This window comes from Equus quagga, chromosome 10 (assembly GCF_021613505.1).
Source record: "Equus quagga isolate Etosha38 chromosome 10, UCLA_HA_Equagga_1.0, whole genome shotgun sequence".
Classification (NCBI taxonomy): Eukaryota; Metazoa; Chordata; class Mammalia; order Perissodactyla; family Equidae; genus Equus; species Equus quagga.
The window spans coordinates 17,719,906-17,733,270 of NC_060276.1; the positions used below are offsets into that span (position 1 = coordinate 17,719,906).

The 13,365-nt window shown below is 41.2% G+C and overlaps 1 protein-coding gene across 1 annotated transcript in view; it reads left to right on the forward strand.

Annotated features, from left to right (window-relative positions):
- The window catches only part of HS6ST2 (heparan sulfate 6-O-sulfotransferase 2), a 274,147-nt gene that overhangs the window by 133,856 nt on the left and 126,926 nt on the right, over window positions 1-13,365 (forward strand). The gene's annotated exons all lie outside the window — the stretch shown is intronic.

The window sequence follows — 13,365 nt, forward strand, 5'->3', positions numbered from 1 at the left end:
GCATTGTGATGAAATCCGGACATTTGTGACAACATGGATGGACCTTGAGGGTATTATGCTGAGTGAAATGAATCAGAGGGAGAAAGTCAAATACCATATGCTCTCACTCATAAGTAGAAGATAAAAGCAACAACAAACAAACACATAGCATTGGAGATTGGATTGGTGGTCACCATAGGGGAAGCGGGGCGGAGGGAGGGCAAAAGGGGTGATTAGGGTCACATGTGAGGGGATGCACTATAATTAGTTTTCGAGTGGTGAACATGATATAATCTACACAGAATTCGAAATGTATTATGATGTACATCGGAAAATAAATAAATAAATTTAAAAAAAGAATGCAGCCTTGCTTCTATGAGAAAATATATGCTATGACAATGACATGGCTTCTGGCCTGACACGGCTTCCAACAGTGAATGCATCACACCAAAACTTGGGAACTGAGCCTAGCCCAGTGTTTGCTACGCAACTGGAGTTCATTTGATGTCTGTTGAATGGGTGAATTAATTGTCTCTATTCTGCTCATCCACACCTGAGTGGAAAATGAAGGACTGAGACTTCTTTTCTCTCTGGTTCCATCATAACTGACAAATTTAGACAAGTCTCATAACTACTTGCTGTCCTCATTTCCTTACTAAGAGCCATCCATCTCATAAAGGGCTTAAAAAGAAAGGCCCCTGAACATTACTCTAAAGTGACATTTAAACTCCATTAGATAAAAGTAGGATAAAATCAAACCCATCATTTTAAATTAATTTTTTTCTCTTTACTCAACCAGATAGATGGTAACATATAATCAGCACACATTTATCAAGGAGTGCTATCATAGACTCAGCACTGTGCTAGACGCTGTGAATGACAATGTTCCTGCTCAGAGAGCTTCCAATCCAGTTGAATATACAATGCTTACATATGTGTAAATCAGGATTTCTCAACCTCGGCACTACTGAAATTCTGGGCAGGATATTTCTTTGTTGTGGGAAGCTGTCCTGTGGACATTGTACGATATACACATTGTAGGATGTTTAGCAGCATGCCTGACCTCAGCCCACTAGAGGCCAGTAGCACCTGTCTCCAGTTACGACAACCACAAATGTCTCGACATTGCCATGTTTCCGTTTCCCCGGGATGCAAAATTGCTTTCCTTTGAAAGCCACTGGTGTTCCTGATCTGCCATGCAAATTATATGTGACTTGAAATGCAGAAGTAGGGGGCGGGGTTCACTGGAGTTAATGGGCTGGAGTGGCAAGAGATTTAACTAGACCCTCAAAAACTTGGATGAGATTTTGATAAGCAGAGAGGTCATTTTAGGTGGAAAAAACGGCACAAGCTGTGGTTCCAGACTGCAAGGCATGTGATGCATTTGTGGGAGGGCCTGGTGAGTAGACTGCCTGGCTTGAATGGAGGAGAAAGAAGATAGTAGAAGATTAGGCCAATAAGGAAGGTTAGTTGCTGTGAATGCCAGGCTAATGTGTGGGAACCACTAGATTTCTGAGCAGAAGAGTTAACAAGTTGCAAGGGGTCTCTGGGTAGTGACTCTGACTATAGTTTGTAGGATGGGTTGGAGGGAGGATGAACAGGAGCAGGGCAATAACCCCCTGCATCCCTGCTTTTACAAAGAGAGTGGGTAAAATCAAGTTGACACAGCACAGATTCCTAATGCAGCAACAGTATCTCTTAGTTGTGTGTGCACTGGACATCAGATCATCCACATCTGGATGGGCTCTGCAGATTTGTTTTTCTTTCTCTTTTTTGCCTGAGTTTGGGAGATCAGAAGCTGTAGATGCTGTGGATTTGTCTTCGAAAGTAATTGTCTTGTTCTTCACATTAATATACTTCATTAGGTCTTTTGGATTAGCTCCTGGGGCTAAAATCCATATTCTTCAGACAGTTCTCTTTTCAGCAATGTGTCTTCCAATAGTTCTCTTTTCAGCTATGCTGTACCTCTCTCATCTTTCAAACTTTTCTCAATCAATTTTGCCTACACTGTCTCTCCTCCAGTGATGTGGTACCACATTATCTCAGTACCCACTCACCCTATGGTCATATCATTGTTAAACACACCTAAAGAAAACTTTTCTTTCATAGTTTATTTTTGTCAAAATGTATAATATTCACATTAATGAGATTAACAACGTTATGGCATGCAGGGTGTCCATAGAGCGCATCATGTGTGCTTTTACATTTTAATACCTTAGGGGTTAGTCTGGCAGGCCACCTATATGTAACTAGCAGTTAACAGTGAGTATATGAAAGTTTAGGGCAGCGACATAATTCCAGGACTTTTTAATTCAAGACCTGAGACAAGTGAAAATGCCTGCACGGGGCCGGCCCCATGGCTTAGTGGTTACGTTCGCACGCTCTACTTCCGTGGCCCGGGGTTTGCTGGTTCGAATCCCGGGCGCAGACATGGTACCGCTCATCAGGCCATGTTGAGGCGGCGTCCCACATAGCTCAACTAGAAGGACCCACAACTAGAATATACAACTATGTACTGGGAGGATTTGGGGAGAAAAAGCAGAAGAAAAGAAAAGATTGGCAACAGTTGTTAGCTCAGGTGCCAATCTTTAAAAAAAAAAATGCCTCCAAAACAGTGAGCCCTGTGCTATGGCTGATATCACTGAAGCACGTAGTAGCTGAGGAGGGAAATTCACTTGGTTTATTAGCTAAAAAATGATAGAGATGATTTCTATGACAACTAACTTAAAAGTTATTAAAATTGAAAAGTTAAAATAGGAGGCCGGCCCCGTGGCCGAGCGGTTAAGTTCTCGCGCTCCACTTCAGCGGCCCAGTGTTTCACCAGTTTAGATCCTGGGCGCGGACATGGCACCGCTCATCAAGCCATGCTGAGGTGCATCCCACATGCCACAACAGGAAGGACCCACAACTAGAATATACAACTATGTACTGGGGGGCTTTGGGGAGAAGAACAAAAAAAGGGAAGATTGGCGACAGGTGTTAACTCAGGGCTAATCTTAAAAAGGAAAGAAAAGTTAAAATAGGAAATGGGATGAGGACAGTGTAAAGCCCCGTGGTTTGGTACTATGAATCTGAGCCCAGTTAGCCTGCCATTTAAATAATGGAATGATGTGGCCTCGGAAGATGGTGAGTCAGTGAAGGTCTCAGAGTTATTCAAACTCAGTTTATTTAGGGAAGAAGAGGAAAGTATACCCCATTTTCTTTGATCATATCCCATAGAGAAATCTTTTTAGTAATTTCACTTTGGGAAGGAAATCTCCAGTGTGCCCTTTCATAAAGCCGAGGTGGAATAAGCTTGCAGAATCAGTGCTAGCTCTGAACCTATTGCATGCCTTCTACTGTGCAAGGGGAGGTGGAGAAAGAGTGGGGATCGTTGCGTAGTTCTGTGCGTCGCAGACCAAGGCCAGTATGGGCAAGAGAGCTATGGAGTTTCCTGGAGGAGGACACACTTATCCTGGACCTTGAAAAGTAACATGGAGAGACTGGTGTGGGTATTTTGAGTAACATGAGAAGAGAACTAGCATGCAGTCTGTAAGGAAAGTCTAGAGCCCTGCCCAGCTGGAGCACAGAAGCCATATATTTAGAGGAAAAACAGGAGCTAAGGTTGCATGGACAGGATGCCCCTAGCTCTGAAGGTAGGGGTTGAAAAACTACTCATTATTGTCAGCAGTGGTAACCACTGTGGTCCACAGAGCAGAGAGGGACCATGAACACAATGGTACGTTGACAAGGAAACTCCTTTTAAACAGGAACAGTGCTAGAGAGTTCTATAACACAAGTTTAAGTAAAGCGAATTGTGGTGATTCCTGTAGCTATGGCTCATGCTGGTCACTTCATTGAACTTGCTTCAAACCAACCTCAAGTTCAATTGTCCATGGCTTTCATGACTCATTTCTATGGCTTTCCCCAAACAGATAAGATGTCCTTGCACGAGGAGCTGGAATTTAGCTTCCTAGCAGTTTTGAGCCACTGTCTGTAGGAGCTATTTTTCTAGAAGCAGGACTATTTGTAGTCAGTACTAAAAATAAACATATGGGGTAGAGAACAGAAAAGAGCAAGTAGCAGTGTTTTAGAAGTGAACAAGGAGGTTCAGGAGCTCTTTTCTCAGCCGCCTAAATTCTCTCCTTGGGAGTTCCTCCAAACTTGAAGTCACATCCATCTGCCAGAACGTGTAAAGCTGGGTCGTTAGAATGCCCCCTTCATGAGGGCAGGGACTTTGTTATGCTCGTTTTTATAGTCTCAGCACCAAGAATAGTGTCTGGCACACAATAGACCCTCAACTTTTCCCCCTTTGAATAATGTGCTGGTGAATTAATGAATTTTCAACTTTTGACACAGATGTTACTTGAATAGTCATTTTTATTTTCAGCTTGTCCATTTAATATTGAGTTTTTAAAAATAACAGCTTTATTGAGATGTAATTCACATAACGTATAATGCACCCTTTTAAAGCATACAGTTGAGTGTTTTGTAATATATTCAAAGAGTTGTGCCACAATCACTACTAGTTCCAAAACATTTTAACACCCCCCAAAAGAACCCTGTACCCATGAACAGGCATGCCACATTTCCTCCTCCACGAGCCCCTGGCAGTCACTAATCTGCTTTCTATCTCTATGGATTTGCCTGTATTGAATATTTCATATAACCAGAATCATACAATATGTGGTCTTTTGTGTCTGGCTTTTTTCATTTAGCTAAAACATTTCCAAAGTTCATCAACGTTGTAGCAGTATTCGCCCTTCACCTCTTTTTATGACTGAATAATATTCCATTGTATGAATATACGCATTTTGTTTATCCATCCATCTATTGATGGACATCTGGGTTGTCTCTACTTTTTGGCTATTATGAATAGCGCAGCTGTGAACATTCATGCACAGGTTTTTGGGTGGACGTGTGTTTTCGTTTCTCTTCATTCCATATCTAGGAGTGGAATTGCTGGGTTATATGCTGATTTTATGTTTAGCTTTTTGAGGAACTGTCAGATTATTTTCCAAAGTGCCCGCACCATTTTACATTCCCACCAGCAATGCTCAAAGTTCCAATTTTTCTACATTTTCGCCAATTCTTGTTATTGCCTGTGCTTTTTGGTATAGCCATCCTAGTGGGTTAATGTTGACTTTTGAATTATAAATGTATGGTATAAATATACTTGTGAAATACACGTGTGAAAAGCTTAAACTGTTACTCGTTTACACCAGAAACCACCCTGCCAGTTCAATATTTTCCATCTTGCATCTTTAGTTTGAGGTGATGTTGTTTTATTTCCTCTTAGAGAAAATGAGAAAGAGAGATTGGGGATTTGCTAAACCAGATTTTAGCACTTTTCTGATTCAGAGTGTGATGGTCATAAAAAAACACACACTGGGCCTTGAGACAGCATGGAAAATTCTAGAAATATGTCCTTTCACAACGTCTGTGCAGAAACCATTTCTGTGCCAGTGTGTTACGTTTGAAACCACATTTTGTATGTGCTCAACTTTTACGCAGATCTTGAGAAAATGAAATTGAATTTTATGCCTCTTTAATTTGATTTGAGACCATGACCATGCTGTTTCTTTATAATAATTACAAGAATGTATCCAATATATGACTTTCATCTTATAGTAATTACAACCATTTACCATTTATAGAACACATAGTTTAGGAGACCATAAGTCACATTTCATGCTAATGGCTTTTATGAGAATAAAGGGCTCTGTTGTACAAATTCAAGAACAATGATAGGGGAAAAGAAAATCAATTGATACGTCAGATCAAAGAGGAGATCAAAATGAAGACGTCAAATATATGCCAAAGGCTCTCATAAATTATAAATTGTGAACTCACCCCAAACTTTATTTTTAGACAAATAAAATATTGTGAACTCTTGTTATAAAAGCTACTTCAAAGATGATTTGGTGACAGTATTTTCCCCAAGGCTTTGCCAGTTTTACATGCCAAAGGCTTCCAGTGTGAACAGGATTCCATGGGGCCCGAAGCCCATGCAACTAACTTAGACTTTGAGATCTGATCTTTCATTGAAGGACAAGAAGCCCATTTTTGTGATCTGCTTCCCGTTTCCTTCTTTTGGGACTAACTGAAGAATTAGAAGTTGTCTTCCCTTCTAAAGTTATATGCAGAGCACAAAGAAGGGGTTTCAACAGCTGCTTCTTGTCATTCTATGGAAAAAACTTCTGATCTGAAAAATACCCACAGGTCTTCCGGATAGTTCTTACATTTCTCACTCGTATTTTCCATTCACACTAACAGGTTTGGCTCCTCCCCCTCCTTTATAGGTAATATCTCTTCAGGAAGATTTTTTTTTTCAGATATTAAAAGTAATACTTTAGAGAGCAAGCCCCGGTGGCCTAGTGGGTATTCATCATGTTCCTCTTTGGCGGCCTGGATTTGGTTCCCGGGCACAGACCTACACCACTCTGTTATTGGCCATGCTGTGCTGGCAGGACACATACTTTAAAAAAATAGAGGAAGATTGGCATGGATGTTAGTTCCGGGCAAATCTTCCTCAGCAAAAAAAAAAAAACAAAAAAAGTGTAATACATTAGAAAACAAATTTAAAAGCCCAGAAAATTTAAAGAAAGAGCATAAAAATCATCTGCAGTCTCATGACCCAGAGAGCACCATTTTGATTCACTTTCTTACACTCTTTGTTTAATTGCATTTATTCATTCATTATTTTGTTCAACTAATATTTACTGAACACCTACTATATGCTATGCACTGTGTTAGGATATACACATGGTTCTAATTTTCTTTATAATAATTATGTTTATAATTGTTGGTGTAATATCTGTCTCCCCTCCTAAACTCTAAACTCCAGGACCATCTTATTCACCAAACATCATAATGTGACCTCTTACTGGTCATTAAATATTCTTTAAATAATATTTTTAATGGCTGCATAAATTTCTACCATAATTACTATTTCCCTATTGTTGGTCGCTTAAGATATTTTCATATGTTTTGCTATTATAATTAACACAGTTTTGAACATCATGTGAAAAGGTATACACATTTTTATGGCTTGTGTTATATTCACCAAACTGCCCTCCAGGAACGCTCTACCAATTTAAGCACCTGTCAGCAGTGTATGAGTATTTCTCAAATGCAGTTAAAGGATATTACAAAATGTCAGACTGAAGGAAGTGGACGGTTTCCCAATCCACCCCTTTGCCTGCAAGGAGAGTGAGAATCACCACCACCCCTGGGGGGAAGCCAGTTAGTTTAGGAGAACTGAACAACAGTTGGGAGAGCTCTCTCAGTTTAGTAGCATTGTGATCTGGGACCAAGAATAGGCAGTGATTCAGGTTGTTTATTTATATAAGTTTATGAATTATCTTTGCAGAGCTAAGAGTGAGCTGGAGAAATGGTGTTGACATAAACTCAGAGAGGCAATCCAAATATTTATTGATGCTCTATTATGCGTCCGAACCCATTAGATGCTGTTGACTGATACAGAGATGAACTGAACACAGTTCTTGCCCTCAAAAAGGTTAAAATCCCAGCCACTATGGAAAAAAGTATGGAGATTTCTCAAAAAATTGAAAATAGAAATACCATATGACCCAGCCATCCCACTACTGGGCATCTATCCAAAGAACCTGAAATCAGCAATTCCATGAGTCCCATGCACCCCTATGTTCATCACAGCATTGTTTACAATAGCCAAGACGTGGAAGCAACCTAAGTGCCCCTCAACCAATGATTGGATAAAGAAGATGTCGTATATATATATACAATGGAATACTACTCAGCCATAAAAAAGGATAAAATCGTCCCATTCACAACAACATGGATGGACCTTGAGGCTATTATGTTAAGTGAAATAAGCCACATAGAGAGAGACGAACTCTGTATGACTCCACTCATAGGTGGAAGTTAAACATATAGACAAAGAGAACTGATTGGTGGTTACCAGGGGAAAAGGGGGGGTGGGGGGAGGGCACAAAGGGTGAAGTGGTGCACCTACAACATGACTAACAATAATGTACAACTGAAATTTCACAAGCTTGTAAGCTATCATAATCTTAATAAAAAGTTTAAAAAAAGAAAGGTTAAAATTTGGGGGCCAGTCTGGTGGCATGGCAGTTAAGTTCACACGTTCTGCTTTGACGGCCCAGGTTTCGCTGATTCAGATACCAGGCGTGGACCTACTCACCACTTGTCAAGCCATGCTGTGGCAGGCATCCCGCATATAAAGTAGAGGAAGATGGGCACAGATGTTAGCTCAGGGCCAATTTTCCTCAGCAAAAAGAGGAGGATTGGCGGCAGATGTTAGCTCAGGGCTAATCTTCCTCAAAAAAAAAAAAAAGGTTAAAATCCAGTAGTAGGGAAAAGTGTGGGCACTGTAATCTGAATGACCTGGGATTCAGTTCTGATTCTGTTACTTACACTGGCAGTGACCTTGGGGCGGTTACATAATGTCTCTGATCTTCAGTTTCCTCATCTGCAAAATGGGGTTAATAATAGAGTTGTAGTAAGAAGGAAATAAGATGATGTATATCAAGTGCTTAGCAGAGTGCCTGGCACATAACGCAGTAGCTCTCAGGAAATGATAACTACCATTGCTTTGGTAATGATTTTTCCTATCTTCCAAGGATTTTGTGAGGATTAAATAAAGTAATAATTGAAAAACACTGTACTACGCCAACATCAAGTTAGGAGGTGATAATGATGATATTGACAGCCGTTTTGGAGAAGAACAAGAAAATACGTCATAAGCGAGTTGAACCAGTTATAAAAGAGCAACAGAAGGGTAGCTGCCTTTGTCGCAGAAAAGGTGAGTCTTGGCACATATTGCTGAACATAGTGTTGGCTCTCCAAGTCCGGTGACACCAGACTTAAGAAAGTTCAGCTGCTCAGAGCCATCGCAAATTCTGATCTACTCAGCCATTGGTTACGTCTCCCCTTTGCGCTCACCTCATTCTGGCCAACTTGAGTGCATTTTGTCTCCATGGAATTGTGAGAGCATGCCTTTTGCTTGCCCGGAATTGTCTACCAAACCCAGAGCTTTTTAGGAGTGGATGGTATTGTCTCTTGCGCCATCACAAGAATAGCTTTTGTAGTTTGAAGTTAGGGCATTCAGGAGTTCTAAGTGCCTGGCAAGAAAAGTCAGCGGCTGGAAAAGCTACAGTGAATGTTTCTGAAATGCAATTGATGAACATGCTTTTCCCCCTGAGCCACTTTCCTGTTATGGGGTGGAAGCTGGTCTATTTCAGTGATGTGGGCTGACTTCTCCCCTCCTGAAACCCACACATTCAGTGCTCCGAGGTTTGAAAAGAATGAGGACAAATTAGCTGTCTTCTAAAGTACTAATGCTGCAGGCATTTGTGAAATAAAACCTTTGCTGAATGGAAAATATTATTGTCTTCCTGCTTTCAAAAGTTACTTGTTTACCTGTTGCTCATAAAGCGCAGGGTAATTCGTGCTTGGGAAGAGGTGTTCTTTGTCTGATGGGTTTCATTTCAGCACCATAGACTTCCCTGAAGATTGCAAAGCTGTTCTATTGCTACACATTTATAAAGCTCACCCTGAGGAAGGGGAATTAGTGTCTGGTAATACTTTCCTGCCTGCCAATTTTACCTCACTGATTCAACCTTTGGAACTGATTTAATCAATGGATCAGCACATTATTCAAAGGGGGAATGCTATTACAGAAAAGCTTTCATGAGATTTGATGATTCATACAGACACTATTCAGGACTTTTAATCATATCACATAAAAGAAGCAAATTTGAATGTTGCTTGTGCCTAGAATTTTGATGAAAAGTAAAATATTAAGAAGTGCTTAGGAGAAGCCCTAAGCTTGGCTTGGATTTATGTGTGCAGACCTTTCTTCTGAGAAAGAAAACTTAAAATGTCCTGGAATAAAGATCCACAAAAACCAAATCACACCAATGGACAAGCCTAATGAAAGTAAGAGAAATGAGAAGTTGAACGTGATGAGGAAGCTAAAGTGCTATGCCTTGTTCCGGATGGTCAGTATACTCCAGAGGAGGAAATTCCAGCTTTGGTGACAGAGTCCTGTGTATGTGTAGCTCAGTTGTTGGGCAAGTGAATATCTCTGATCTTCATTTTCCTCCTCTGTCAAATTGGGTTTAGGAATACTTCCCAAGATGTTTGTGAGGATTGGGATTGTAAGGATTTTATTGGTTTTATTTTCCCTATAGAACTTACCAGTGTGTGTTCTTTGTAATTTTTTAATGATTTCTGTCCTCAAACTAGAATCTAAGTTCCATGGATATGGTGGGTCTGATAAAGTACTTGCCATCTCTTTTACCAGGTAGGTCCCAGTCACCCTGAGGGTTGACCCAGTGGAGCCTACTGTAGGCATGGGTGTCTTGGGTCATTACCAAAGCCTTCTGGATAAAGAGGAAGATGTTTCATCTCCAACAGAGCCTGGCTGGGGCTACTTATTAAGTGGAAACACCACAGCATCATGGTTTTAAAACAAGGCTTTGTGTTCAGCCAGGAGTAATTTTGAATCCCAGCTCTCCTGCTTATTAGCTATATAATCTTGAGCAAGTTGCTTAACCTCTCTGTAGTTCAGTTTCATCATTTGAAAAGTGAGAATAAAAGGGGAGCAGTGAAGATTAAATGAGATTAAGTATGCAAAGCACAGATCATCATACCTGGCATGGAGGCTCGGGAGAGGGCAGTTGGGAGGAGTGGCAGCTGCAACAGCAGCGGCAGCATTGCCCCTTGAGGACACAAGTTCTCGGCCATCTTGAGGTCTGCTGGAGCAATTAGCGCCATTGGAGGTCTCTTTGAGGGAGGCCACATTCCTAGTCCCTGGCCTTTTCTGCCTGCCTAGAATCTGCTGACCTTGCATTGACTGTTATGGAAGGCCTTTGTAATCAGGCCATTGAGGTTGGGCAGATTCAAGTTCCAGTCCTGGCGCTGTCATTTTCCAGCTATGTCACACTGGCCAAGTTGTTACTTAACTTCTCAGAGACTCGTTGTTCTAAGCTATAAAATGGTAATAAAACAGTTATTTACTGCGTAGTGTTATTGAGAGAATGAAATATGATAATCCATGTGAAAGTACTTCACCTAGTCACCGGAACATGACAAGTACCCAATAAAGGTATCTTCTAAGATATGGAAGCAAGTCTTCATTACAGCGGTATCATTTTAGAATTGAGTGCATTTCATAGTAATAAATTTATGTGAGAATTGGTGATATGTACATGGCAACCACTTCACCACAGAGTGTTCTCTGGCTTAGAACTGCTCATTTTCCAGTCAATGTGGATAAGGAAGAGTTCTTGATAGCCCATTAAAGTCTATGTATTCATGATAGAATGGGCTAGACCCTTGCTGTTCAAAGTGTGGTCTCTTGACCAACCATATGGACATCATGTGAGACCTTGTGAGAAATGCAGAGTCCAAGGTCCCATCCCGAGTCCTACTGAATCAGACAAGATCCCCAAGTGACTGACTTCTAATCCTAGGATGTTATTGCTACAGTATTCATTGGCACATTCCCTGTGTCACTATTATTTGATTGTTATGATGCTGTAGTTTCTTGAGCTGCATATACTACGTACTGTTCTTTTCTAAGAGAGGAGTGAGCCCTAGAAAAGCTGAGTATTTTGCTCTGGGTCAAATGGCCTACTTAGTGGCAGGGCCAGGATTAGACTGCCGAGGCCCCAGCATTCCACTTGCTGACACTGTCCTCTATAGCCATTGCCTTTGCAACCCGATCTGCTTTCCTTTCTAGTGCCTGCCATCCATTTATCACTCTTTTTTTTTCTCTCAAATCCCAGATGGCCAGCCTTTTAGTACTGCCTTTCTTAGATTTGATATCGACCATATCAGGGCAAAATCTAAATGACTTAGTAAATTAGTGATGAAAAAATTCATTTACCAATAATATTGACTGCTGTGGTTATGTTTTGTAGTAGTAGTCCAGCTTTCCTGGTGCAAATGGATGCTAAACTGCAGTGGTTTTCAAACTTTAGTTGCATTAATTTAACCTGGGGATCATGTTTAAATAAAGATTCTTGGGACCCCACATACAGGGATTCTGGTTCCCAGGTCTTGGCTGAGGCTCAGGATCTGTGTTATTAACAAGCTCCCTAAGTGATTCAGAGGTATACGCAGATCACACAAAGGAAACTGCTTGGCTTTAGAGTTAGGCTGCCTGGCTTCAAATCTAGGCTGTGCCACTGACTAGCTGGAAGTCCTTGGGGCTTGGTTTCCTCAACTTTAAACAGGGAATAACAACAACTGCCAGTCGACACAAGCTTGCCATGATGATTACATGAGATAATGTGAAACGCTTAGCATAGTGCTGAACCCACAGCACTTAAGAAATGTTAGCTAGTATTATTTTTAAATCTAGGATGTGGTTTTCTGCTTATTAAATGGTAACTAGTATTAAAGGAACATTGTCCCTGTGTTAACACACAAGTATCTCTAAATAAATTGAATCAGCCTTTAAAGCTTACCGCTGACACTCTCTTGTCCTTGAGGTATTTCTGATCTTCCTCCCAACTGGAATAATTGTTCCTTTTATAGCTCTCCCATTTGTGCCTCCCATAGAGGGCATGTTGTTCTGCAACAAATTCTAGTAAGAAGTTTGCATCTCTCTCTCCCCAGCCTGCAAGCTCCTTTAGGACAGAGAGCTGTTGTAGCCATCCTGTACCCCAGCTCCCATTTCACGCGGCCAGGGCTCCTACCCAGTGCTTAGTACTCTGTGGTACCCAAAAACACATTTGCTATACTGCCCTGAAGTTCTTGAAGTGAGAGAAGCCTGAACTGAAATATACCAGAGCAGAGCTGCTTTACTCTTCCAGGCCTGAGCCAGTGAGAGGGGAAAGAATAAAATTAGGACATGTTGGGTCTTCTCTGGCTTGTCTCTTCTGCAGCAGGATTGGGAGGAAATGTCCACAAGAAGTGGAATTGGGAGGAACACCACGAAAGCCACCCCAACAATTACTGTTGTTTTTAGAAATCATAATCTGATGGAGGATATTGCCTGAAATTACACCTTTGGTTCTTGAGGGAAGGAAAAGCCCATCCTTACGAGTGGGTGTCCATTAACTTGGTGGGTGGGGGAGACTCATCTTGGCCTGGGGGGGATTTCTGCATGGGCACTCAAGAGACAAAAAAAGGGAGGGATGTTTCCCTTCAGGACACATAAAACAGGAGGCGGGTTGAATTTTCTGCTTTTCAACTGGCTGCTTGAGGGTTTATGGACAATGCATGCCTGCAGATCCTATACTTCCTAGTACAGGAATTTGGTACCTGAGAGATACAGTGCAAATGTCGCATCATAAACTCTTGGCCTGACAGTTCTGAAGGGATTTTAGTAATCATCTAAAATAAGAAGCAGAGAACACACACCATTGTTCTTTTAGTGTTTCTACAAGAACA